This window comes from Dioscorea cayenensis, unplaced genomic scaffold (genome assembly GCF_009730915.1).
Source record: "Dioscorea cayenensis subsp. rotundata cultivar TDr96_F1 unplaced genomic scaffold, TDr96_F1_v2_PseudoChromosome.rev07_lg8_w22 25.fasta BLBR01001981.1, whole genome shotgun sequence".
Taxonomy (NCBI): domain Eukaryota; kingdom Viridiplantae; phylum Streptophyta; class Magnoliopsida; order Dioscoreales; family Dioscoreaceae; genus Dioscorea; species Dioscorea cayenensis.
The window spans coordinates 1-27,064 of NW_024088372.1; the positions used below are offsets into that span (position 1 = coordinate 1).

At 43.5% G+C, this 27,064-nt stretch overlaps 2 non-coding genes across 2 annotated transcripts; one reads left to right on the forward strand and one right to left on the reverse strand.

Annotated features, from left to right (window-relative positions):
- The first annotated feature begins 17,266 nt into the window (after positions 1–17,266).
- Positions 17,267–17,373, forward strand: LOC120257252. Its single transcript, XR_005535602.1, has one exon. It is a non-coding gene; the product is annotated as a small nucleolar RNA R71 (small nucleolar RNA).
- A 7,143-nt stretch (positions 17,374–24,516) lies between these two features.
- LOC120257250 lies at positions 24,517–24,623 on the reverse strand. Its single transcript, XR_005535600.1, has one exon. It is a non-coding gene; the product is annotated as a small nucleolar RNA R71 (small nucleolar RNA).
- Positions 24,624–27,064: the final 2,441 nt, after the last annotated feature.

The following is a 27,064-nucleotide window of genomic DNA, read 5'->3' on the forward strand; positions in this document are numbered from 1 at the left end:
TACGATCCTCGGCTTTTGCTCCAAGGTATTACTTGGCTGCACCCCGCACTTTGCGTGTAATCAATCACCTTGGAGCATTTCCTCGCAGTCTCCTCTCCCTCCTTCATCTTCGCAAGTACCTGCTTCTTCAGGGATCCTCGAGTAGAGGTGCCTTCTTCATTCCAAAATCAACCATCCTTAAACTTCTTCATTTTCCTCTCCTCTTGAGTCGAACAAGCTTTCTTGTAGGGATCGGATTGAACATCTCACGCATATATCGATCTACAATCTCATAGGTAGTGTCTAGAAAATATAAAAGTATCATGCGAAATCTGAGAATGCGTATATGTTCAACAAAGCGATGTTAACTTGTCATCTCCAATTCTCAAAAGTCAGCTCGCCTTCATCCATATCAATCATTACCTTAGAAGTCGATGAAGAATGACCTCCCAAGTATCATGGGTACATCCGCATCCTCATCAAACGTCTAGCACCACAAAATCTATATGAAATATGTACCCTGCACCCACCTTAACAAGCATCTTGATGATATCCCTCGGATGTCTCACCGTTTAGTCCGCAAATTACAATGTCATCCAAAGTAGGCCTAGGTTCGCCCGAGACTAGCTTCTCAAAAAGAAGGTGATGGCATAGACGTTGATCTTTTGGGTCCCTAAGTCTACCAATGCCATTTCTTCACCTAGATTCCGATGTACATGGAATGATGAAGCTTCCGGGTCTTTCTATTACTCGGCATGTTCTTTTTGCAAAACCACCGAGCAAGAAGCATCTAAGATCACTAAGGCACTCTCCTCTAACTTTCTCTTGTTGAGACAACAAGTCCTTGAAGAATTTTTGGCATACTTAGGCATTTGAGACAATGCCTCAACAAAAAGGAATGTTGATGTAGACTTGCTGAACAAACTCGGGAACTTCTTATACTATTCATCTGCTTGGTCGTTCTTCAACCTAGAGGGATAGGGGATTTCTTTGGCTTGAAAGGTAGGGATGCCACCTCCTATCTTTGCTTGTTCCCTCTTGAGCCTCTATGACCTCGGGTGCATGTTCATTGGACTTCTCACTCGTAAAGCTTACCTTCAACCTCATGACTAATTCTCAAGGTGATAGCCTTCACATGCTCTCTAGGATTGGTCTCGACTATTGCTTGCTAAGCTTCCCTATGGCTCTCCGATAGAGACTTTGCAATTTCCCCACTTGATTCTCAAAGGTTATGAAAAGAAGTGGTGATGGTTCGAAGTGTAGCCTCAACTTATTGAAACCTTTGTATCCGATGATTGCACAAATCTAGTGAAGGCTTTCTCCAAATCGCTCATTTGGGTCTCCAAAAATGAAACTCGCTTCTCCATGTTTGGGGCTTGTTGTTATTGGAAACCTGGTGATCCCATGGCCTTTTGTAGAACTTGGTTACTCCATGAGAAATTGGGATAATTCTTCCAACCCGGATTGTAGGTGTTGCTATATGGATTCCCTTGATTCCTCATCGCATTACACACAAAATCAACATTCTCAACTCAAGATGCATCACCAATGGAGATCGAGCAATGGAGGGAGCATGTCCTCCACCACACCCGGTGCTAGTCACAGCCGCCACTCTATTCGAGTTAGAACATCTAACTTTTTACTCAATAACTCCACTTGAGCCCGCCAATGAAGTTACTACATCTATCTCATGAAGCCTGGCCACCTTCTTCTTCTCTCTAGCATTCCATTGATAGCTATTTAACCATATTTCTTCAATTAGTTGATGGCCCTCACAAGTGGTCTTGCTACCTAAGTACCTCTCCTCTGGTGCATCGAAGAGTTACCTCATGCTCGGATTCAACCCATTGTGAAAAGTCCGAACAATCATCCACTCTAGGAATCGTGTTATGGTGGTGACAAGTACCCCTTGCTTATATCCCGCAAGTGCAGGTTTGTCAAAGTAATAATCCGGGTGAGCGGGGTCAAATCCACGGGAGTAGGGAATGAAAATACTTAATTTGGTTCTTAGCTATGTGGAAGATCAATAATGTTTGGTGTGAAATTGATTCAATTCTCAATAATAAAAGAAACAAGTGAGAGATCAAGAATAAAAGAAAAAGGGTAAGACAATCGATAAAAAAATGGGGTACTCGGATGATGCTTCACCTAGGATAATCGCTTCAAGTGCAAGAACTCTCTATTATGCTTCCTAATCAATGCAATGGTGAGTCGTGGAAATCCTTACATACATAGTCCCAAATCTAAGGTCGACTATGCCTAACTCTATTCATGTCCCAGAGGAGAGATTAAGTAACCCCTCAACCTCTCACTCGAACAAAGTTGCAATGGGCTCTAGGTATTCCAAGTGATAAATCACTTCCTAATTATAGACCTAACCCTTTGGTCCAAAGTGAAGGTCTCTAGCCACAATTAAGCCCTAGATACTAAGATCCCCTCAACGCTTTCACCCATCGCACGCATAACTAGGCCCCAACGGAGGTTCATCCCTTAGACCATTCACTCTATTATAGCCGCAAAGAACTCGAGGAACGAGGTATAATCTATCACGTCGGAGGGAAAGGGACGCCTCTGTACCTCTCGACTCACCCCTCTAGACCCTCTCCAACCTAGTTTTGTCTAACGCCGTGGTGTGTCACTCACTCACAAGGTTACCAACAAGAACTCTCAACCCTAGTGTCACTCTAGGGGAAATGTTCATACAATCAAGCATTCAAGGTTCAAACTCACAATAAACATCAATTTATTGAAAGCATAATAAAGAAGTTCAGTGAAACGAATACATCTAGGGTTCACAATCACCCAAGTACCCACTAGGGGTTTAGCTCTCCATGGAGCTAAGTACAATCAAAGAAATTGAATGTAAAAAGCAACGAATCCATAAAGAAATGCCCTCGATGGTCGTATCGATGGTCTTGTGGAAAGTCCTCTACTTGTCGTCCAAGGATTTCTTCATACAAGATAGGATACGCCCGATCGAAGCTCCCTACCAACCTTCTTCCCTAATCGAATGACGATGTCGGAGCCATAGAACCTCTCCAAAACCTTGGCCAATACCCCTCAAAACCCTAGCCAAAACCCTCTCACAAGTTGGGGAAAAGATGGAGAAAAGAATCTCGAAATCGGGGCTGAAATCGGCTTTAAAATAGGGTCGAATCGGGCGACTACACGTCATAGTGCATGACACGCACTGCGCTGGAATTTCCACACAGCAGTGGGTAATTTCCACACGCCCGTGTGGAATCTCTTTTTCTGAGATTTTTCGGCAAAAATACTCCCGAATCCACTTTTCATCGAGGTAACATAAACGGGCACACGTTTATGCCGTGGATCGCTTTTGCTTCTTCAATGACGAATAAGATGATGGAGATCTTGTTCTATGTGCATAAGTCGGAATGCTTGAGTGTGATCGCCCTTGTGCCCCTCCTAATGGTTGTGTAAACTCAAATACGGGGAGGTTGGCACACCCTCTAGCATCTCGCACCCACTTATATCTTGCGCTTGAACTTTAGCAAGATTTTGTCCAAAATCGATGCATTGTGATCCACATTGCCTTCTTTCCTTCATAATTGGTTTCACAAACCTATATGCACAAAAGTAACATAAAAATACACATATTAGTGTAAAAACCCGTGGAAAGTAATGCTCAACATAAGGAAATAATGCTTTGCATTCATATCGCACAAGCACTTATCATGGGCACTTTCTCAAGAGCTCTTTAAACCTTTCCCACGTCCCAAATAGAGACTCCAATTCTAACCGTACAAAGGACTGAAATCTCATTCCTAAGCTTTTGCTCGATTTTTCCTGAAGGGAAATAATGGCCAAGAAAAGCTTCTACCATATCCTCCCATGTGGTAATTGATGATCTAGGTAATGAGTGTAGCCACCGCCTCGCTTCTCCCCTTTAAGGAAAATGGGAAGGCTCTCAACTTGATGGCATCATCCATCACCCCGTTTATCTTGAGCATGTCACACACCTCAAGAAAGTTCTCTATATGATCTGCTTTGGATCCTCATCACCAAACCATTGAACTCGTGCGGATTGCTACAACATGTGGATCTAATACTGCTTCACCGAGTTCGAAACTGTAATCGTGGGACACACAATACTCGATTGTGTTCACAATCATCGAAGGTCCGCATAATCGGATAATATCTTCTGTTGCTCATTTTGTTCCTCCATATTATTCGACCCTTCAACTTCCAAGTCAGCTAGATTAGACTATTCTTGCACAGGTTCTTTCCCCTTTTATTTTTAAGTGTACGCTCGAGCTCTGGGATCTCCTTCAATCAATATTAAGGGGTTACATCGGGTCATGAACCTAGAGCTACACAAAAAGAAAGAAAACAAATTAGAAGGATGATAGAAAAGAAGATGTGAAATAGAATGAATAAATGAATAGCTAATAAAACAAAGTGCAAAGTATCTCTTAACGCCTACTCCCTGGTAATGGCGTAAAAAACTTGATAGCGCCCCTTGCGTATGTCCTGCAAGTGCATGGGTTTCACGAAGTAATAAAATTCCAGGTGAGTGGGTATCATATCTATAGGGAGTAGGGAGTAAAAATATTTAAATTTTTTTTAACTAAGAGAAATATGAATAGTGATTTATGTGACAAGATGTAATGCAAACAAAAGTAAAAAAAGACAAGAGAGAGAGCACAAGTAAAGGAGAGGTAAGGCAATTGATATAAATAGGGTACTCGGATATTGATCCACCTAGCACAATCGTTTCAGGTGCAAAAACTCTCTATTATACTTCCTAACTAATGCATTAATGAGTCATGGAGATCCTTTAATACATGGTCCCAAATTTAATGTCAATCATGCCTAACCCTATACATGTCCCGGAGGAGAAATTGAACAATCTCTCAACCTCGCACTCGTATAGAATTGCAATGAGTTCTATAGATTCCAAGTGATAAATCCTCTTCCTATATGTAGACCTAACCCTTTGGTACAGCGGAAAGGTCCCTAGCCACAATTAAGCCCTAGATGCTAAAATCCCTTCAACGCTTCACTCCATTACACTCGGAACTAAGCCCCAGCGAAAAGTCATCCCTTAGCCCATTCACTCTACTATGACCGCAAAGAACTCAAGGAATTGGAGGTAGAATAAATCACACTTTGGAGGGGAAAGGGGATGCTCCGCTACCTCTTGACTCATGCTCTTAACCCTCTACATTCTTGCTTTGTCTAACCCTCATGGTGTGTCACTCACTCACAAGGACTACCAATGTATGCTCTCAACCCTAGTGCCACTCTAAAGGAAAACCCATTCAACAAGCATTCAAGATTGGAACTCAAATAAAGACATCAATTAAAGAAACATAATAGAAAGGTCAAAAAAACAATATCACCCTAGGTTTATAAGTCCAAGTACCCACTACGGTTTTAGCTCTTCATGGAGTAATATATAATCAATAATTAAATAGAAAGTAAAAACATGCAGTCCATGAGTAAAAACCCTCTTTGTATTCGTGTAGATGGTCTTATGAAGTTGTTAGCATCTTCTCCAAAAGGTTCCCTCATCAAGCCTAGGGCACACCTCCACGAATCGATGCTCGACTGAAAAGCTTCCCACCATAACTCTCTTCGAAGGAACATGGTGTTGAAGGCTGTAGAACCACTCCAAAAAAACCTTGCCAAAGCCTCTCTAAACCCCTAGCTGCGGGCGCCTCCAAATATGGGGAAAAGATAGAGAAAGGATGGAAAGAAGATTTCTGAAATCAGGCTGAAATCGGGACTTAAATAGGGCTAGAATCGGGCATCCACACTGGCGTGTGGAATTTCCACACACCCGTGTAAATCTATGGAAATTCAATTTTTAAAAGCCTATGAATTGTAAGCACTACAGTAAATTGCTATAGTGATTTACTACACGAGGGCTCATAGGGGCAGACAGTAAGTACTCTCCGTCCTCCCGAAAATTTGGCTAAATATTCCACACGCCCCTGTGGAAATGATACACGGGCATGTGGGTACTCACAGGGGCACTAACAGGGGCAGAGTTTCTTACGGGAATGTGGAAGTTACTCACGCCCATGTGCCATTCACAGGGTCATCCAAAGGGGCATTCACATGCCCGTGTGTCTTCTCAGGATGGAGTATGATAACTCTGTAGAGATCCACACGCCCATGTGGAAATTAGCCATGGGCGTGTGACCGCTCATAAGGCCGTTCACAAGGACATTCACATGCCTCTGTGTCCTCTCGGGATAAGCTCTGAACGGAAATACGCGGTGGTATGGAAATTCCACACGGGCATGTGTCTTCTCCGAATAACTTAGAAAAAAACTTATAGACTCAGTAGAAAAATTTTTCGCACACTAATACACACAGTAGCCCGCATAATCATGAAGGACCCGACCGGAGAATTATGGAGAACACGCTCAAACGACCGAGAAACTTCGCCAATCACAAATAAGCACACTAAAACACTTATAACCCATGAGTAAGGCACATCAATATCATATAAAAGATCAAGACACCAACACTCATGCTCTTATTTATGCAAGTACTAAACTTAAACCTGGAAAACACTTGGGTTACCTCCAAAGAATCACTTGTTTAATGTCACTAAGCTTGACATACCTGACCTTACCTCACAGGGTCTCACGGAGAAAGAATACTTCCTTGTCATCATTACTAACCTCTCCACCAAAGTATGGTTTTAGCCGGTGTCCATTCATCTTAAACGTACCCTTTTCTGGATGGGTAATTTCAACAAAACCTTACGATGATACTTTAGTTACAATATGTGCCCCAAACCATCAAGGCATGAACTTTCCCGGAAATAGCCATAGGTGAGAATTGAACAATAGTACCTAATCACCTACCTTGAACTCTTTCAGATTCTTGATATTCTTATGATGCCATTTTTTAATTCTTTCCTTCTAAATCCTTGTATTCTCATATGCCTTCAACCTCTATTCATCCAACTCGTTCAGATAAAGCATTCTTTGTTCCCCCGCTTTTCACAAGTCAAAGTTCATTGCTTTGATAGCCCAATAGGATTTATGCTCAAGCACCACAGGTAAAATAACACAACTTACCATACACCAAGTTTTATTAAGTGGTCCCTATCCGAGTTTTTATATGCCGCTCGGTGAGTCCAAAGTGTGTCATCCGGGCATTCGGGCAATCCCGCTTTCCTTGTTCTCATCGACTTTTGTCAAGATTCTCTTAAGCTCTCTATTCGTGACCCCATTGGGACACATCCCGGTAGAGTACTTACAGCGACTATGGATAGTATGCCGAGATCGATGTTCTCTTCTTTTGCCCATACATCACTGTGCTCATCATTGGGATGGGTCTACTAGACGCTATCAGAGGGGTAGAGAACACAATCATACCTGCAACCCTCGGCTTAGAGACTATGATGGAGATGAGCAAACGATATAGAGACAGGGTGTATATGATGAACATAACCCTCACCGAGCCCGACCCAAAGTTGAGGGAGAGTTAGGAGAGGGTTCTCAGCTGCGCTTGAGCCAAAGCCGAGTAGGATCGGACGGAGACACCTCTTACACGTAGGAGCCACCACCAATCTGGATATTCTCTCTGACTCGAGCCCATGCTTGATTTGAGATGCTCCAGAGCATTGTTGGGTTATTATAGACATATTTGGCTAAGGTTCACGCCATACAAGTCACAAGCCACACTGAGGTGATTGCGCGTCTTGACATATTACAGCAGTTACTCGAGCGAGACGTGACCTCACCATTTGTTATAAGACCGAGGACCCCTCAAGCATTACTAGTAGCAGGACCAGCACATTCACCTGATCCACCAGCATAAATGGCTACTTCACCACCAGCAGTGGTAGAGCACTCACTAGCGGACACCGATGCTTGATGGATCTTTACTTTTTTTTGTTCTTATTTCTCGTATTTCATTTTAGTATTTTTATTTTTTTGACTTAAATCACTCATAAACGACTTTTTCTTCTCGAGTTTATCTTTGATTTTTCATTTTTATCTCGAGTTGTATTTCATTATTTATCTTTATATACTCGAGTGTGTTTTTGTTTTTTTATTGAGCTTCACCCGAACCCCTTGTTTATACATGCAGTTTGGTCTTATGAGTAAGGAATTTAGGACTAGTCATAGACATGGTCGATGTGATTTTTCACATGGCCGTGTGTGCTCCATAACCCATTGGAACTCAATTCTCAATGAAAATAGCTTCGTCAAACGTACAATTATGAGTTTAGGGGAGTATTGTTTCAATTGCCCACTTCCACATATGTTTTTTTGATTGATTTATATTCTATTGTGCTTGTATGCATACATTGAGGGGCAATGTACATCTTAAGTGTGGGGAGAGTTCACATTACACATGTTCTTTACACAAGTTTGACTAAATATAAATGCTCACGTAGCCAATGGCGGTTTACCTTAGTTGCAATGGTTGTATTCTTAAGTATAGGAGAATTTTTAACATTGAATGTTCTCATGCTCTAGTTTTTACTTGAATATTTAGGAATTTTTGCCCGATTGACACTTGTTGCACTACTCGCTCATCAAACCTTTTTGGAAACTCAAGTTCGATATTAAAGGGACTAGTTAGTTTTATTTCTTATGTTAATTTTTCCTAAAAAAATGGAGAAATATATATATATTTTTGTTTTGGTTGTGCATTCGGGGTGGAAAGAGCTACCATGAGAAGTAATAATCCCGGGTGAGAGGGTATCGAATATACAGGGAGTAGGGAATAAAAATATTTAATTCGATTCTTAGCTATGTGAAAGATCAATGATGATAAGTGTGACAATGATTCAATTCTCAACAATAAAAACAACAAGTAAGAGAGCAAAAGTAAAGAAAGGGGGTAAGGCAATCGATAAAGATGGGGTAATCGGATAATGCTCCGCCTAGGATAATTGTTTCAAGTGCAAGAACCCTCTATTATGCTTCCTAATCAATGCAATGGTGAGTCGTGGAAATCCTTAATTACATAGTCCCAAATCTAAGGTCAACTATGCCTAACTCTATACATGTCCCGGAGGAGAAATCGAACAATCTCAACACCTCGCACTCGTATATAGTTGCAATGAGCTCTAGGGATTCCAAGTGATAAATCTCTTCCTAATCATAGACCCTAACCCTTTGGTCCGGTGGAAGGTCCCCTAACCATAATTGAGCCCTAGATACAAAGATCACCTCAACGCTTCACTCGCTTGCACGCGCAACTAAGCCCCCAGCAGTAAGTTCATCCCTTAGACCATTCACTCTATCATGGCCGCAAAGACCTCGAGGAACGGAGGTAGAACCTATCACGTCGGAGGGGAAAGGGGATGCTCCTATACCTATCTACTCACCCTCTCAACCCTCTCGAACCTAGCTATGTCTAACGCTCGTGGTGTGTCACTCTGACAAGATCCCCTTGCGTATATCCCGCAAGTGCACGGGTTTGTTGAAGTAATAATCCCGGGTGAGCGGGTATTGAATTCACAGGGAGTAGGGAATAAAAATACTTAATTCGATTCTTAGCTATATGAAAGATCAATGATGATGAGTGTGACAATGATTCAATTCTCAATAATAAAGCAACAAATAAAAGAGCAAAAGTAAAGAAGGGGATAAGGCAATCGATAAAGATGGGGTACCCGGATAATACGCCGCCTAGGATAATTGTTTCAAGTGCGAGAACCCTCTATTATGCTTCCTAATCAATGCAATGGTGAGTCGTGGAAATCCTTAATTACATAGTCCCAAATCTAAGGTCAACTATGCCTAACTCTATACATGTCCCGGAGGAGAAATCGAACAATCTCAACACCTCGCACTCGTATATAGTTGCAATGAGCTCTAGGGATTCCAAGTGATAAATCTCTTCCTAATCATAGACCTAACCCGTTGGTCCAGGTGGAAGGTCCGTAACCATAATTGAGCCCTAGATACAAAGATCACCTCAATGCTTCACTCCGTTGCACGCGCAACTGAGCCCCAGCGTAAGTTCATCACTTTGACCATTCACTCTATTATGACCGCAAAGAACTAGAGGAATGGAGGTAGAATCTATCACGTCGGAGCGGAAAGGGGACGCTCCTGCACCACTCGACTCACCCTCTCAATCCTCCCCAACTTAGCTTTGTCTAACGCTCGTGGTGTGTCACTCACTCACAAGGTTACCAACAAGAACTCTCAACCCTAGTGTCACTCTAGGGGGAAACGTTCATACAATCAAGAATTGAAGGTTGGAACTCACAATAAACATAAATTTATTGAAAGCATAATAAAGAAGTTCAATGAAATGAATACATCCTACGGTTCACAATCACCCAAGTACCCACTAGGGGTTTAGCTCTAAATGGAGCTAAGTACAATCAAAGAAATAGATTGTAAAAGCAATGAATCCATAAAGAAACCCCCTCGATGGTCGTGTTGATGGTCTTGTGGAAAGTCCTCTACTCGTCATCCAAGGATTCCCTCATCTGGTATATGATACATCTCGATGGAAGCTCCCCTACCAACCTTCTTCCTCAGGAATGACAATGTTGGAGCCATAGAACCTCTCCAAAACCTTGGCCAATACCCCTCAAAACCCTAGCCGAAGCCCTCTCTCAAGTTGGGGAAAAGATAGAGAAAAAAAATTACTAAAATTGGGGCTGATTCAACTTTAAATAAGGCTGGAATCGGGCGACTACATGGGGGTGGATGCTTCACGCACCCGCTGGAATTTCCACACGGGCGTGGATATCTCCACACGCCCGTGGATTCTCGAACTCCGCTCTGTCCGTGAACAAAGGTCTGCTACAAGATCCCGCTCGAATAGCTTCCCCGAATCCATACTTTCATCGGAGTAACGTAAACGGGCACACGCTCACGCTCGTGGATCACTTGCTTCTTCAATGATAGGTATGTTGGTGGAGCTCTTGTTCTATGTGCATAAGTCGGAATGCTCCTGAGACCGCTTTTGTGCCCCTCCAAACGGATGCCAAACTCGGTCAGCAGGAGGTCGGGCACACACCTAGCATATCCTCATGTCGACTCATGTCTTCGCATTTGAACCTTTTAGCAAGATTTCTCCAACATCGCGGTGCATTGTAATCCACATTGGCTTCTTTCTTTCATACTTGGCCTCACAATCCTACCGCATTTAAAGTAACATAAAACACACATACAGCCAGAAAACTGGAGAAAAGTAATGCTCAACATAAGGATCAACGCATCGCATTCATATCGCACAAGCACTTATCACACTCACTATTAAGTTGGCTCAATGAGAACTCAACCCTAGTGTGTCACTTAGGGAAATGTTCATACAATCAAGCATCTGGTCGAACCTTCACAATAAACACCAAATTAATCAAAGCATAATAAAGAGATTCAACGAAACAACACATCCTAGGGTCGACATAATAACGGGCAATTCACCAGGGGTTTAGCTCATGAATTTGGCACAATCAAAGAAATAGAATGTAAAAGTAATGAATCCATAAAGAAACCCCAGTCATGTCATGGTGTCGCGAAATCCCCCACCGTCAGTCCGCGATTCCCCTCGCCTCTATGATACGCCTCGGCTAAGCTCCCTACCAACCTTCTTCCTTAGGAAACTAGCTCATGCCTGGGAGCCGAGAACCTCAAACCCTTTTGGCCAATACCCCTCAAAACCCTAGCCAAAGTTGTCTCTCAAGTTGGGGAAAAGATGGAGAAAATAATACTAAAATCGGGGCTGATTCAGCTTTAAATATGGCTGGAATCGGGCGACTACCAGCGTGGATGCTTACCGCCCGTGAGATTCCACACGGGCATGGATAATTTCCACACGCTCGTGTGGATTCTCTGAACTCTGTTTTCTCGGTACGGGTCGTGAGCAGTCTATCACGATGCCACTTGCTGGTAGTGTTGCCTACATATATCCGGCTGAATAGCCTCCCGAATCCATACTTTCCTCGAGTAGCATAAGCGGGCTGCGTTCGCGTTGTGGATCACTTGCTTCTTCAATGATAGATGACGTTGGTGGAGCTCTTGTTCTATGTGCATAAGTCAGAATGCTCGAGTGTGACTACCTTTGTAATGCTCAATGTAAAAAAAAATACTTCGTATTACTTATACACAAGCACTTATCAAACTCCCCCACACTTAAGCTTTTGCTTGTCCTCAAGCAAAAATTAAAATGTTATGTGCATCAATGAAGAAAATAATTAAAGTGCTTGGCTCGAGGGTCACCAAAATATACAAAAGAGAGCATTCTACAAGTGAGGGAAATTTCAATACTAAATACGAAAAATCAATGCTCTAGCTAAAAACTTGAATCAAAAAGGAAACAAAACCCGAAGTCGTGTATGTGTGTGAACTCACTCGAAGTCAACCCAAAGTATACTCCTCAAAGTTCTAAGTACAAGGGACTTATTTATCTATAAATGTGACAACAATTTCAAAGATGGTAATAGCTTCACATCCTCTAAAGTAGCCCTTTCCAAAAGCGGCCGCTAAGGTGGCTTTTTCACACTTTCGGTGGTAGCTCTTTCTACCGGAGTGGTAGCTTTCACTCATCCTATGAGATAGCTCTTTCTCTCATTAGGACATAACTAGTATCCGACTTATGAGAGTAGCTTCGTACTTCATAGGTGGTAGCTCTTTCCACACAACAAGCACAAATAAACAATAAAACTTTTTTTTTTGTTTTTTTTTGTAGAAGTTAACACAAGAAACAACTATAACTAGTCCCTTTAACATCGAACTTGAGTTTCCAAAAGAGTTTAAAAAGTGAGTAGTGCACTAAGTGTAAATCGGGCAAAAATTCCTAGAAATTCAAGCAAGAACTAGAGCATGAAAACATTCAATGTTAGAAATTCTCTTAAGCTCAAGAATACAATCCTTGCAACTAAGGTGAACTACCATTGGCTATGTGAGCATATATCAATCAAGAACAATAGAAAAGATGTGTGCACTATGAAACTCCCCCCCCCTCCTCTCCCACACTTAAGTTATACATTATCCCCAATGTACACATTCAAGCTCACTCAAAATATATATCATTCAAAACTAAATGTGGGAGAAGCAATCAAAACAATACTCCCCTGACTCCTAGTGTTGCGTTTGATGAAGCTAATTCCATGGGAGTAGTGTTACGGCGGGTTGTGAAAGCTTACACGACCAAAGTGCCTCGACACCTTGGCGGCGTGCCCATGACTAAGTCTCAATTCCCAAGAAGACAAGACCATACCCTTGCGCATACACGGGGGTTCGGTGAAGCTCAATAAAAACACAATATCTCGAGTATATATAAAAAGATAGACAATGGTACAACTCGAGATGCAAAATGAAAATAAACTCGGGAAGGGAGAATCCTTTACGAGTGAACAAATCTAAAAATAAAATGCATAAAAGAAAAAGAACTAAAAAAATCAAATGTCCGATGTACTGGCCATGATGCTCCTATGAATCAAGACGCCGCATCGAGTACGTATAACACCCCGCTACCGCACTGCTATATCACCACGCCATTCACCCGACCTACCCATGATGGCACCGTAAATATCTCAGAAGGTGTCCAAAAGGGTCTTGACACCTCACCTCAGACCGACCCCACCACATAGCACTGTAGCTCGCGGCTAAGGTTCCGGTGATAACTGGGCCCAGAATCGAGCGCATTCTCCTCAGACCTGAATGCCTCCTTATACAAAGCCAAGTCGTCATTGAAAACTAGCGCGCTCAAGGTATGGTGGTGTCCAAATACTACGAGCTGAATGGTATCCAAACTGTCGAAGCTTGTGTAAGATATGTCAAATTCGAATGATGATAGTACCTCCAGTCCAAACTCTCAGATGGCGGGCTCTCTATACGTCAATAATCGCGCCAACCACTCATGAAACGAGATCCTCTATCTCATCAGCGAACTCATCTCCCTCCCGTAGATGCGGCGGTATAGTCTTGTCCAGGGAATCGAGTGCACGTCCCGAACCGAGTCTCGACAAGCGCTCATAGCGAACCTGATGCTCTGGAATCACAAAACTCATGCCATCAGGCTCAGGGGATGACTCACGCGGCCTCTTATCATCTTGCTTCTTCGATCGAGGTGCCATAATCTGCAAAATTTGAAACAAAATCGATCAAACAAGTTGATAAAATAATGCTGCAGAAATCCACACTGTCGTGTGGAATTTACGCACGCCCGTGTGGATCCACGGGCCGTGAAAAACGCACGGCCGCGCTCCAAAAATTCAACAATACAACTTAAAAATACTTCTAACTTCGTTCTAAACATCAATCATCCTTCTAATTGAAGAAACGAAGCATTATTAACCAGATTAATAGATGGAAACCATGAATTGGCAAAGAAAATGATGAATACCGCTTATCGACGAGATGGGATGAGAAAATGAAGAACCGGCCGGAAAACCTCGCAAAAATCCTATCAATGTAGCGCTATGAAATCGGAGAACGATGTGAGAGTGTTTAAGACTAATAGAGTTCATGAAGGGGGAGAGAAACTAATCTTCTTTAAAAAGGACTCGCGACACTTGATGTTCTGTGCATCTACACGGGCGTGCGGTAATTACCCACGCTCGTGTGCTTCATTACAAAAGAGCTACAAGGGCGCACGCATGGTCCTGTGCGCTCTCTGGAAAACATCCGACCCACAGGGGAAGCAGCACGCCCCTGTCACTTCTCTGGACAACCAAGAAAAATACCAAGTGTTATACACGCCCGTGCGGAAATTCCACACGGGAGTGGACATTCACATGCCAACTCACCGGGGAAGCCGTACGCCCCTGTGTTTTCTCGGGATGGAGAGAACTCCTCTCAGAGTTTTGCACGGGCGTGTGGAACTTACCCACGCCCGTGCATGGTTCACAAGGTCGCCTACAGTGGTGAGTCCACTCCCCTGTGTGCTCTCGGGAAAATTCGCCAAACCCTGCAGGAATTCACACGTCCGTGTAGAAATTACCCACGGGCGTGTGACAATCGCATGGTCGTTCACAGGGCAGCCGCACGCCCCTGTGCCTTCTCTGGATGAGCTCGCAGTGCAAATCCACGGGCATGCGGAAATTTCACACGCCCGTGTATTTTCTCTGGATGACTTAGAAAAATCTGCAGGCTCTGCTGAAAATTTCTGAACATGTTTACACACTGTAGAGCCTGCTCTATTATGCAATTTTTTACCAGTGAAAAACATGAAATAGATCTCAAATGACCAAACTTCGCCAATTCTACATGAAAACTCACGATTAAAATTCAAAGCCCACAAGAAAATCACAGCACAAGCATCTAAAAATCAAGACACCAACACCTAACAAATTATTCATGCAGACAATCTAACTAAAAGATAAGAAAACAGTAAACACTTGGGTTGCCTCCCAAGAAGTGCTTGTTTAACGTCACTTAGCTTGACGTACCTTATCTTACCTCACGGGGGTTCATGAATGAAAGTTGCCTTCTTACCCATGGCTTGAAAGCATGATGTGCAAAGTCTCTTGAGAGTAGAGGGTTTATTATCAGGCTTCGGACCACCTAACAATGATACGTCCAACTTCTTCGGTTCACGTACGTCTCCAACAGCCTTGGACTGTTTCCGGTGGAGTCTCCTATCCCTCTTCAATTTCTGGAGCACCTTCTTCAAGATCCCTGGGATTGATGGTACTTCCTTCGTCGATCCAAGCATCATTACATCTTCATGTCCCTCCTCTTGGTCAAACAAACCTTCATACGGATCCGGATTGAACATCTCCTGTTTGTATTCATCAACAATCTCATCAGTAGTGTCTATAAAATATAAAGTATCATCAAAATCGAGAGAATGCTACATGGCCTCAGCAAGGCGGTATGTGAGCTTCTCATCTCCAACTCTCAAGGTGAGCTCTCCGCCGTCCATGTCAATCAATGCTTTGGAAGTCCGCAAGAACGGTCTCCCAAGTATCAAGGGTACATTCGCATCCTCATCAACATCTAGCACTACAAAGTCAACCGGAAAAATGTACTTGTCCACCTTGACAAGCACGTCTTCAATGATGCCTCTCGGATATCGCATTGTTCGGTCCGCTAGTTGCAAAGTCATCCGAGAAGGCCTAGGCTCGCCCAAGCCTAGCTTTTGAAAGAAGATGTATGGCATGACATTGATACTAGCCCCTGAGTCCACCAATGCCATTTCCTCAACAAGATTGCCAATATTACACGGAATGATGAAGCTTCCCGGGTCTTTCTTCTTGTTTGGCATGTTCTTTTGCAATACCGCCGAGCATGAAGCATCTAAAATCACTGAAGCACTCTCTCCAACTTCCTCTTGTTAGTCAACAAGTCTTTCAAGAACTTTGCATACTTAGGCATTTGGGCCAATGCCTCAACAAAAGGAATATTAATGTGGAGTTGCTTGAACAAACTCAGGAACTTCTTGTACTATTCATCCCCTTGGTTATTTTTTAATCTAGAGGGATTAGGGATTCTTGGCTTGAAAAGTGGGGGTACCACCTCTTTCTCTTTGCTCGTCCCCTCTTCCACCTCTATAACCTCGGGTGCATGTTCTTTTGGCATCTCACTCGGAAGCATACCTTCAACCTCACTACCACTTCTCAAAGTGATCGCCTTCACGTGCTCTCTAGGATTGGTCTCTGTATTGCTTGGTAAGCTTCCATGTGGCCTTTCAGAGAGAGACTTCGCACTTTGACCCACCTGATTTTCAAGGTTATGCAAAGAGGCAGTGTGGTTGCGAAGTGTAGCCTCGACTGATTCAAACCTAGTATTTGCAAATTGGACAAATCTAACCAAGTGCTTCTCTAGGTCAGTCATTCAGGTTTCCAAACCTAACTCTGTTTTCCACCTGAGGGGCTTGTCGTTGTTGGAAACCCGGTGGCCCCATGGCCTTTTGTGGACCTTGATTACTCCATGAGAAATTGGGATGATTCTTCCAACCCGGATTGTAGGTATTGTTATATGGGTTTCCTTGAGGTCTCATGCCATTACCTACAAAAACAACATTTTCCACCGAAGAAACATCACCAATAGAGATCGGGCAATCGGAGGGAGCATGTCCTTCACCACACTCGGTGCAATTAGTTATGGCCGCCACTCTATTTGAAGTTAGAAGATCTAACTTCTTACTCAAATTTTCCACTTGGGCCGCCAATGAAGTTACTGCATCTATCTCATGGAGACCGGCCACCTTTTTCTTCTCCCTAGCATTCCATTGGTAGCTGTTTAACCCCATTTCTTCAATCAACTAACGGGCCTCATCGGGGCTCTTGCTGCCTAAGGTACCCCCTGCTGCTGCATCCAAGAGTTGCCTTGTACTCGGGTTAAAACCATTGTAAAAAGTTTGAACAATCATCCACTCCGAGAATCTGTGTTTTGGGCACTTCCTCAGGAGCTCCTTGAACCTTTCCAATGTCTCGAATAGAGACTCCAATTCCAACTAAACAAAGGATGAGATCTCATTCCTAAGCTTTGCTGATTTTCTGGGAGGGAAATAACGGGTTAAGAAAGCTTCCACCATCTTCTCCAACGTGGTAATTGATGCTCTAGGTAACGAGTGTAGCCACTGCTTCGCTATCCCCTTTAGGGAAAATGGGAAGGCTCTCAATTTGATGGCATCATCCGTTACCCCATTTATCTTCAGCATATCACACACCTCGAGAAAGGTCTCTATGTGACTGTTTGGATCCTCATCGGCCAAACCATTGAATTGTGCGGACTGCTGCAACATGTGGATGAATGCCGGCTTTAACTCAAAGTTCTGAGCTGTAATCGGGGGACGTACAGTACTCGATTGTGTCCCCAACACTGAAGGTCTGGCATAATCGGATAATGTTCGTTGTTGGTCATTCTTTTCTGCCATATTTTCAGATTCTTCTTGACAAGATCCACTAGCGTATATCCCGCAAGTGCACGGGTTTGTCGAAGTAATAATCCCGGGTGAGCGGGTATCGAATCCACAGGGAGTAGGGAGTAAAGACACTTAATTTGATTCTTAGCTATGTGGAATATCAACAATGATAAGTGTGACAATGACTCAATTCTCAACAATTAAAAGCAACAAGTAAGATAGCAAAAGTAAGGAGGAGGTAAGGCAATTGATAAAGATGGGGTACTCGGATGATGCTTCACCTAGGATAATTGCTTCAAGTGCAAAGACTCCCTATTATGCTTCCTAATCAATGCAATCGTGAGTCGTGGAAATCCTTACATACATAGTCCCAAATCTAAGGTCAACTATGCCTAACTCTATTCATGTCCCGGAGGAAAGATTAAATAACCACTCAACCTCGCACTCGAATAAAGTTGCGATGAGCTCTAAGGATTCCAGGTGATAAATCTCTTCCTAATTATAGACCTAACGCTTTGGTCCAGGCGGAAGGTCCCTAACCACAATTAAGCCCTAGATACTAAGATCCCTTCAACGCTTCACTCTGTTGCACGCACAACTAAGCCCAGTGGAGATTCATCCCTTAGACCATTTCACTCTATTATGGCCGCAATGAACTCGAGGAACGGAGGTAGAATCTATCACGTCGGAGGGGAAAGGGGACGCTCCTGTACCTCTCGACTCATCCTCTCAACCCTCTCCAACCTAGCTTTGTCTAACGCTCGTGGTGTGTCACTCACTCACAAGGTTACCAACAAGAACTCTCAACCCTAGTGTCACTCTAGGGGAAATGTTTATACAATCAAGCATTGAAGGTTGGAACTCACAATAAACATCAATTTATTGAAAGCATAATAAAGAAGTTCAATGAAACGAATACATCCTAGGGTTCACAATCACCCAAGTACCCACTAGGGGTTTAGCTCTCCATGGATCTAAGTACAATCAAAGAAATTGAATCTAAAAGCAATGAATCCATAAAGAAACCCCCTCAATGGTCGTGTCGATGGTCTTGTGGAGAGTCCTCTACTCATCGCAAGGGATCCTTTGTCCGGCCTAGGATACACCTCGCCAGATCAATGGTGACGAAAGCTCTCAAAACAACCTTCTTCCAAATGACGCGCGATGTCAAAGCCGGAGAACCTCTCCAAAACCCTAGCCAATACCCCTCAAAACCCTAGTCGGAGCCCTCTCTCAAGTTGGGGAAAAGATGGAGAAAAGAATACCAAAATCGGGGTTGAATCGGCTCTAAATAGGGCTGGAATCGGGCGACTCCACGGGCGTGGACGGTACACGCGCCCGTGCGGAATTTCAACACAGTTGTGGATAATTTCCACACGCCCGTGTGGAATCTTTGTTTCTCTGATTTCTCGGCCGGCAGTGAATAATACTTCTACATTACTTGCTACCGTATTGCTACAGTGCTCTACTACAGTATCAACCCTTAATAACTTCCCGAATCCATATTTTCATTGGAGTAACTCAAATGGGCACACGTTCACGTCGTGGATAACTTGCTTCTTCAATGATAGGTACGTTGGTGGAGCTCTTGTTCTATGTGCATAAGTCAGAATGCTCGAGTGTGACTACCTTTGTGCCCCTCCAAATGGATGTGCTCACTCGAATGCGAGGAGGTTGGCACACACTCTAGCATCTCACACCTGACCTATGTCTTCGCGTTTGACCCTTAGCAAGATTTCCTCCAAAATAGGTGCATTATGATCCACATTGGCCTATTTCCTTCATACTCGGCCTCACAACCCTACCTATATAAAAGTAACATAAAAACACACATATTAGTGTAAAAACCTGAGAAAAGTAATGCTCAACATAAGGAATGAACACTTCGCATTCATATCTCACAAGCACTTATCAAACTCCCCCACACTTAAGCTTTTGCTTGTCCTCAAGCAAACATTAAAACATTCTGTACATCAATGAAGAAAAAATTGAAAGTGCTTGGCCTTAGGTTCACCGAGGCATACAAAGAAAGTGTTCTACATGTAAGGAAAATTTCAACACTAAATACGAAAAATCAATGCTCTACCTAAAAACTTGAATAAAAAAGGACAACAAACCCGAATTTTGTGTATGTGTGTGAACTCACTCAAAACAACCCAAAGTATACTCCTCAAAGTTCTAAGTACAAGGGACTTATTTATCTGCAAAAGTGACAAAAATTTTAAAAGATGGTAGTAGCTTCACACATCCTCTAAGGTAGCCCTTTCCAAAGCGTCCGCTAAGATGGCTTTCACACTTTCGAGGTGGTAGCTCTTTCTACCCAAGTGGTAGCTTTCACTCATCCTATGAGATAGCTCTTTCTCTCATTAGGGCATAACTAGTATCTGACTTGTGAGAGTAGCTTCATACTTCATAGGTGGTAGCTCTTTCCACCCAACAAATATAAATAAACACTAAAACTATTTTGTTCATTCTTTTAATTTTCATTTTTTCATTTTTTTTTAATTTAGCAAAAGAAGTAAACCTAACTAGTCCCTTTAACATCGAACATGAGTTTCCAATAGAGTTCAGAGAGTGAGTAGTGCACTAAGTGAAAATTGGGCAAAAATTCCTAAAAATTCAAGCAAGAACTAGAGCATGAAAACATTCAATGTTAACAATTCTCCTAGACTTAAGAATACAATCATTGCAACTAATGTGAACTGCCATTGGCTATGTGAGCATATATCAATCAAGAACAATAGAAAAGATGTGCGCATTATGAAACTCCCCCCCACACTTAAGTTGTATATTGTCCTCAATGTACACATGTAAGCTCACTCAAAATATATCATTCAAAAATAGATGTGGGAGAAGCAATCAAAACAATACTCCCCTGACTCCTAGTGTTGCGTTTGATGAAGCTAATTCATTGGGAGTAGTGTTCCAACGGGTTGTGAAGGTCACACGGACAAGTGCCGAAGCACCTTGGTCGTGCCCATGACTAAGTCTCAATTCCCAAGATGACAAGACCATCTGCACGTATACAAGAGGGGGTTAAGTGAAGCTCAAGAAAAACAAAAATTACTCGAGTGTATAAAAGATGAAGCAATGAAGACAACTCGGTAAATGCAACATAACATAAACTCAGAAGGAAAAATCCTTTCTGAGTGAACAAGTCTAAAAACAAGAAAATAGAATAAAGTAAAATACACGAAAGTAAAAGAAAAGTCAAGTGTCGGAGTCACTCTCGGGCTTCTATGTTGCTGCTGCTGCTGAAGTGGAATCACATGATGGGTCCACCGGTGCTGCAGTCGAGGATGGAGGTGCTGGAGGAACTTACGGTGCTTGAAAGGTCCTCGGCTACAGGACAAATGATGAGGCTACGTCTCGCCCTAGGATCTGCTGTAATATATCAAAACGTGCCATGAACTCTGTATACTGAGTGGCCTGCGTAGCCCGAATCTCGGTAACCTCAGCTCGGACCACTCCTATAGCATTCTCGAGCCTCTCAAAGCGATCATTGGCTCGAGATGGTGAAAACATACGCACTGGGGTGATTCCTCGGCTGCTGGAGTGCCTCGGTCTCCATCGATGCTTGCTGAGGCTCGAGGGCAGGCTGAGATGCTCCGGCTTCATCACCCTCATCCTCAGCTATCTTTGGGGCTGGTAGGACTAAAGTAAAGACCCCTGTCCGAACCCTGTGGACCATGCCCATCAACTGCATAGTCTCTACACTCAGGGGAGCGGGTACACTCGTCTTCTCGGCCCCACGAATCGAATCCAAGGGACCCATACCCAGCACTAATCTCGTAATGTAGGGGCCCGAGAAGATCGCTCCCAATCTAGCATAGTATCCCTGGTGTCTGATGTACTCTGCCAGAATGTGCCCTAAATGAATCGGTACGCGCTTTAGCATCGAGTACAAGAACAACAGCTCCTAACAGCTCAAAACACCTGTACTATCACCGCGGCCATTCACCGACCTACTCATGACGGTGTGCAAATATTTGTATGCAGGTCGGGAAAGGCACGTGGCCTTGGACACCCCTGGCTCATACTGACCTTGACCACATAGTACACTGTAAGCTCTCTACGGGGTTAAGGATCCAGGATAATCAGTAGGCAAACTCATCTCCCTGCTGAAGCTCCCGCAGTATAGTCGTGTCCAAAAATTGAGTTTGTCTGAAACGGAGTCTCGACAAACGCTCATAACAGACCTGATATTCGGGAATCGCAAATTGATAAGTGCTTGTGCGATATGAATGCGAAGTGTTCATTCCTTATGTTGAGCATTACTTTTCTCAGGTTTTTACATTAATATGTGTGTTTTTATGTTACTTTTATGCAGGTATGGTTGTGAGGCTGAGTATAAAGGAAATAGGCCAATGTGGATTATAATGCACCGATGTTGGAGGAAATCTTGCTAAGGTTCAAACGCGAAGACATAGGCCGATGTGAGATGCAAGAGTGTGTGCCAACCTCCTCGTATTCGAGTTTGGCTCATCTATTTGGAGGGGCACAAAAGCAGTCACACTCGAGCATTCCGACTTATGCACATAGAACAAGATCTCCACCAACGTACCTATCATTGAAGAAGCAAGTGATCCACGACGTGAACGTGTGCACGTTTGCGTTACTCCGATGAAAGTATGGATTTGGGATGCAATTAAGGGCGGATACTGTAGCAAAGCACTGTAGTGACACGGTAGCAAGTAATGTAGCAACACTGTTCACAGCCGGCCAAGAAATAAGAGAAACAGAGAATCCACACGTGCGTGTGGAAATTATCCACGCTCGTGCGGAAATTTCGCACGGGCGCGTGTAGCGTCCACGCCCGTGGAGTGGCCCGATTCCGGCCCTATTTAAAGCCGATTCAGCCCCGATTTTGGTATTTTTTTCTCCATCTTTTCCCCAACTTGCGAGAGAGCTTCGGCTAGGGTTTTGAGGGATATTGGCTAGGGTTTTGGAGAGGTTCTACGGCTCCGACATCGCGCGTCATTTGGAAGAAGGTTATTGGGAGAGCTTTCGTCGGCATCGATCCGGCGAGGTCTATCCTAGGTTGGACAAAGGATCCCTTGTGACGAGTAGAGGACTCTCCACAAGACCATCGGCACGACCATTGAGGGTGTTTCTTTATGGATTCATTGCTTTTACATTCCATTTCTTTGATTGTACTTAGCTCCATGGAGAGCTAACCCCTAGTGGGTACTTGGGTGATTGTGAACCCTAGGATGTATTCGTTTCATTGAACTTCTTTATTATGCTTTCAATAAATTGATGTTTATTGTGAGTTCCAACCTTGAATGCTTGATTGTATGAACATTTCCCCTAGAGTGACACTAGCGTTGAGAGTTCTTGTTGGTAACCTTGTGAGTGAGTGACACACCATGAGCGTTAGACAAAGCTAGGTTGGAGAGGGTTGAGAGGGTGAGTCGAGAGGTAGAGGAGCGTCCACTTTCCTCTCCGACGTGATAGATTCTACCTCCGTTCCTTGAGTTCTTTGCGGCCATAATAGAGTGAATGGTCTAAGCGATGAACCTCCGCTGGGGCCTAGTTGCGCGTGCAATGGAGTGAAGCGTTGAGGGATCTTAGTATCTAAGGCTTAATTATGGCTAGGGACCTTCCGCCTGGACAAAAGGGTTAGGTCTATAATTAGGAAGCGATTTATCACTTGGAATCCTTAGAGCTCATTGCAACTTTATTCGAGTGCGAGGTTGAGAGGTTATTTAATCTCTCCTCCGGGACATGAATAGAGTTAGGCATAGTTGACCTTAGATTTGGGACTATGTATGTAAGGATTTCCACGACTCACCATTGCATTTATTAGGAAGCATAATAGAGAGTTCTTGCACTTGAAAGCGATTATCCTAGGTGAAGCATCATCCGAGTACCCCATACTTTTGCTCTCTTACTTGTTGCTTTTAATTGTTGAGAATTGAATCATTATCACACTTATCATTGTTGATACTCCACATAGCTAAGAATCGAATTAAGTGTCTTTACTCCGTACTCCCTGTGGATTCGACCCCGCTCACCCGGGATTATTACTTCGAGAAACCCATGCACTTGCGGGATATACGCAAGGGGACCTTGTCATGTTTTTGACGCTGTTGCCGGGGAGCTAGGCATTTAGAGATACTTTGCACTTTGTTTTCTTAGCTATTTCACCACACATTCTAATTCATATCTTCTTATTCTATCATCGTTCGATTGTCTTTTTCTTTTATTTTTTTGAGTACAGCTCCAGGTTATGACCCGAGGGAATCTATCAATATTGATTGAAGGAGACCCTGAGCTTGAACGTACACTTAGAAGAAAAGGGAAACAACTCGTGCAAGAACAGACATAATCCAGGTGATTTGGAAGTAGAAGGATCCGAAAAACATGGCAGAACAGAATGAGCAACAACGAACACTATCCGATTATACCAGACCTTTAGTGTTGGGTATACAATCGAGTATTGTGTGTCCCCCATTTACTGACTCGAACTTCGAGCTAAAGCCGACATTCATCCATATCTTTGCAGACGAATCCGCACAATTCAGCAGTTTGGCGATGAGGATCCAAAGCAGATCACATAGAAAAGCTTCCTTGAGATGTGTGACATCGTGAAGATAAATGGTGTGATGGATGATGCCATCAAATTGAGAGCCTTCCCATTTTTCCTTAAAGGGAGAGCAAAGCGTTAGCTACACTCATTACCTAGAGCATCAATCACTACATGGGAGGAGATGGTAGAAGCTTTTTCTAGCCCGTTATTTCCCTCCCGAAAAAAATCGACAAAAGCTTAGAAATGAGATCTTATCCTTTGTGCAGTTGGAATTGGAGTCTTTATTTGAGACATGGGAAAGGTTCAAGGAACTCCTGCGAAAGTGTCCGCAACACGGATTCCCGGAGTGGATGATTGTTCAAACCTTCTACAATGGTTTGAACCCGAGTACAAGGCAACTCTTGGATGCGGCGGCAGGAGGTACCTTAGGTAGCAAGACCCCCAATGAGGCTCATCAATTGATTGAGGAAATGGGGTTAAATAGCTGCCAGTGGAACACTAGGGAGAAAAAAAAGGTGGCCGGTCTCCATGAAATTGATGCGGTAACTTCATTGGCGGCCCAAGTGGAGAGTTTGAGTAAGAAGCTAGATCTTATAGCTTCGAATAGAGTTGCGGCCATGACCAATTGCACCGGTTGTGGTTGATGACATGCTCCCTCCAATTACCCAATCGTCATTGGTGATGTTTCTTCAATTTAGAACGTTTGCTTTGTAGGTAATGGAATGAGACCTCAAGGGAATCCATACAGCAACACCTACAATTCAGGTTGGAAGAATCATCCCAACTTTTCATGGAGTAATCAAGGACCACAGAAGACCATGGGGCCATCGGGTTTCCAACAACAACAACAAGCCCCTCAAGTGGAAAACAGAATTTCAGGCTTGGAAACCCGAATGACGGACTTGGAGAAGCACTTGGCTAGACTTGTTCAATCGGCAAATACATGGTTTGAATCAGTCGAGGCTACACTTCGCAATCACACGGCCTCCTTTCACAACCTTGAAAATTAAGTGGGGCAAATTGCGAAGTCTCTCTCTGAAAGGCCACATGGAAGTTTACCAAGCAACACGGAAACCAACCCTAGAGAACATGTGAAGGCGATCACTTTAAGAAGTGGTCGTGAGGTTGAAGGGAGGCTTCTGAGTGAGAAGCCAAAAGAACACGCACCCGAGGTTGTAGAAGTTGAGGAGGGAGCAAACAAAGAGAAAGTGGTGGCACCCCCACCTTTCAAGCCAAGAATCCCTTATCCCTCTAGATTGAAAAATGACCAAGGGGATGAACAGTATAAGAAGTTCCTGAGTTTGTTCAAGCAACTCCACATCAACATTCCTTTTGTTGAGGCATTGACTCAAATGCCTAAGTATGCGAAGTTCCTAAAAGACCAATTGACCAACAAGAGAAAATTGGAGGAGAGTGCTTCAGTGGTGCTTGATGCTTCATGCTCGGCGGTGTTGCAAAAGAACATGCCAAACAAGAAGAAAGACCCGGGAAGCTTCATCATTCCTTGTAACATCAACAACTTAGGTGAGGAAATGGCATTGGCGGATTCAGCGGCGAGCATCAACATCATGCCATATACTTTCTTCCAAAAGCTAGGCTTGGGTGAGCCAAGGCCTACTCGGATGACTTTACAATTGGCGGTCCGAACGGTGCGACATCTGAGAGGCATCATTGAAGACGTGCTTGTCAAGGTGGACAAGTACATTTTTCCGGTTGACTTTGTAGTGCTAGATGTCGATGAGGATGCAGATGTACCCTTGATACTTGGGATACCGTTCTTCCTGACTTCCAAAGCATTGATTGACATGGACGGCGGGGAGCTCACATTGAGAGTTGGAGACGATAAGCTCACATACCGGCTTGCTGAAGCCATGCGGCATTCTCTCGATTTTGATGATACTCTATACTTTCTTGACACTACTGATGAAATTGTTGATGAATATATACAGGAAATGTTCAACCCGGATGCATATGAAGGATTGTTCGACCAAGAGGAGAGTAATGAAGAAGTAAAGATGCTTGGTTCGACTGAAGAAGTAACATTTACCCCGGGGATCTTGAAGAAGGTGCTCCGCAAAATGAAGAGGGCTCGGAGACGCCACCGCAAATGCTCCAAGATTGTTAGAGCCGTACATGAGCCAAGGAAGTTGGACGAACCATTGCTAGGTGGTCCGAAGCTCGAGAGTACACTCCCTATCCTCAAGAGACTTTGCTCATCATGTTTCAAGCCATGGCTAAGAGGGCAACCTTCATTTATGAACCCTCGTGAGGTAAGAAAGATACGTCAAGCTTAGTGACATTAAACAAGCGCTTCTTGGGAGGCAACCCAAGTGTTTACTGTTTTCTTACTTTTTTTAGTTTAGTTTGTTACATGAATAAAGCAGTTAAGTGTTGGTGTTTTTAATGTTTAGATGTTTGTGCTTGCAATTTTATTGTGGGTTTTTCAAATTCATCGTGTATTTTATGAAGAATTGGCGAAGGTTGGTTGTTTGAGTTCTATTTCATGTTTTTATCAGGTAAATTTTGCATAATAGGGAGCGGGGCTCGAGGTGTGTAAACATGTTCAGAATTTTTTTCTGCAGAGCACTGCGGGGTTTTTTTCTAAGTCATCCGGAGAAAACACGCAGGGCGTGTGGAATTTCCGCGCCTGCGTGGATGTCTTCGTGAGCTCATCTAGAGAGGGCACAGGGGCGTGCGACTGCCCCTGTGGACGACCATGCGACTGGCGCACGCCCGTGGGTAATTTCCACATGGGCGTGTGAATTCCTGCAGAGTTGTGCA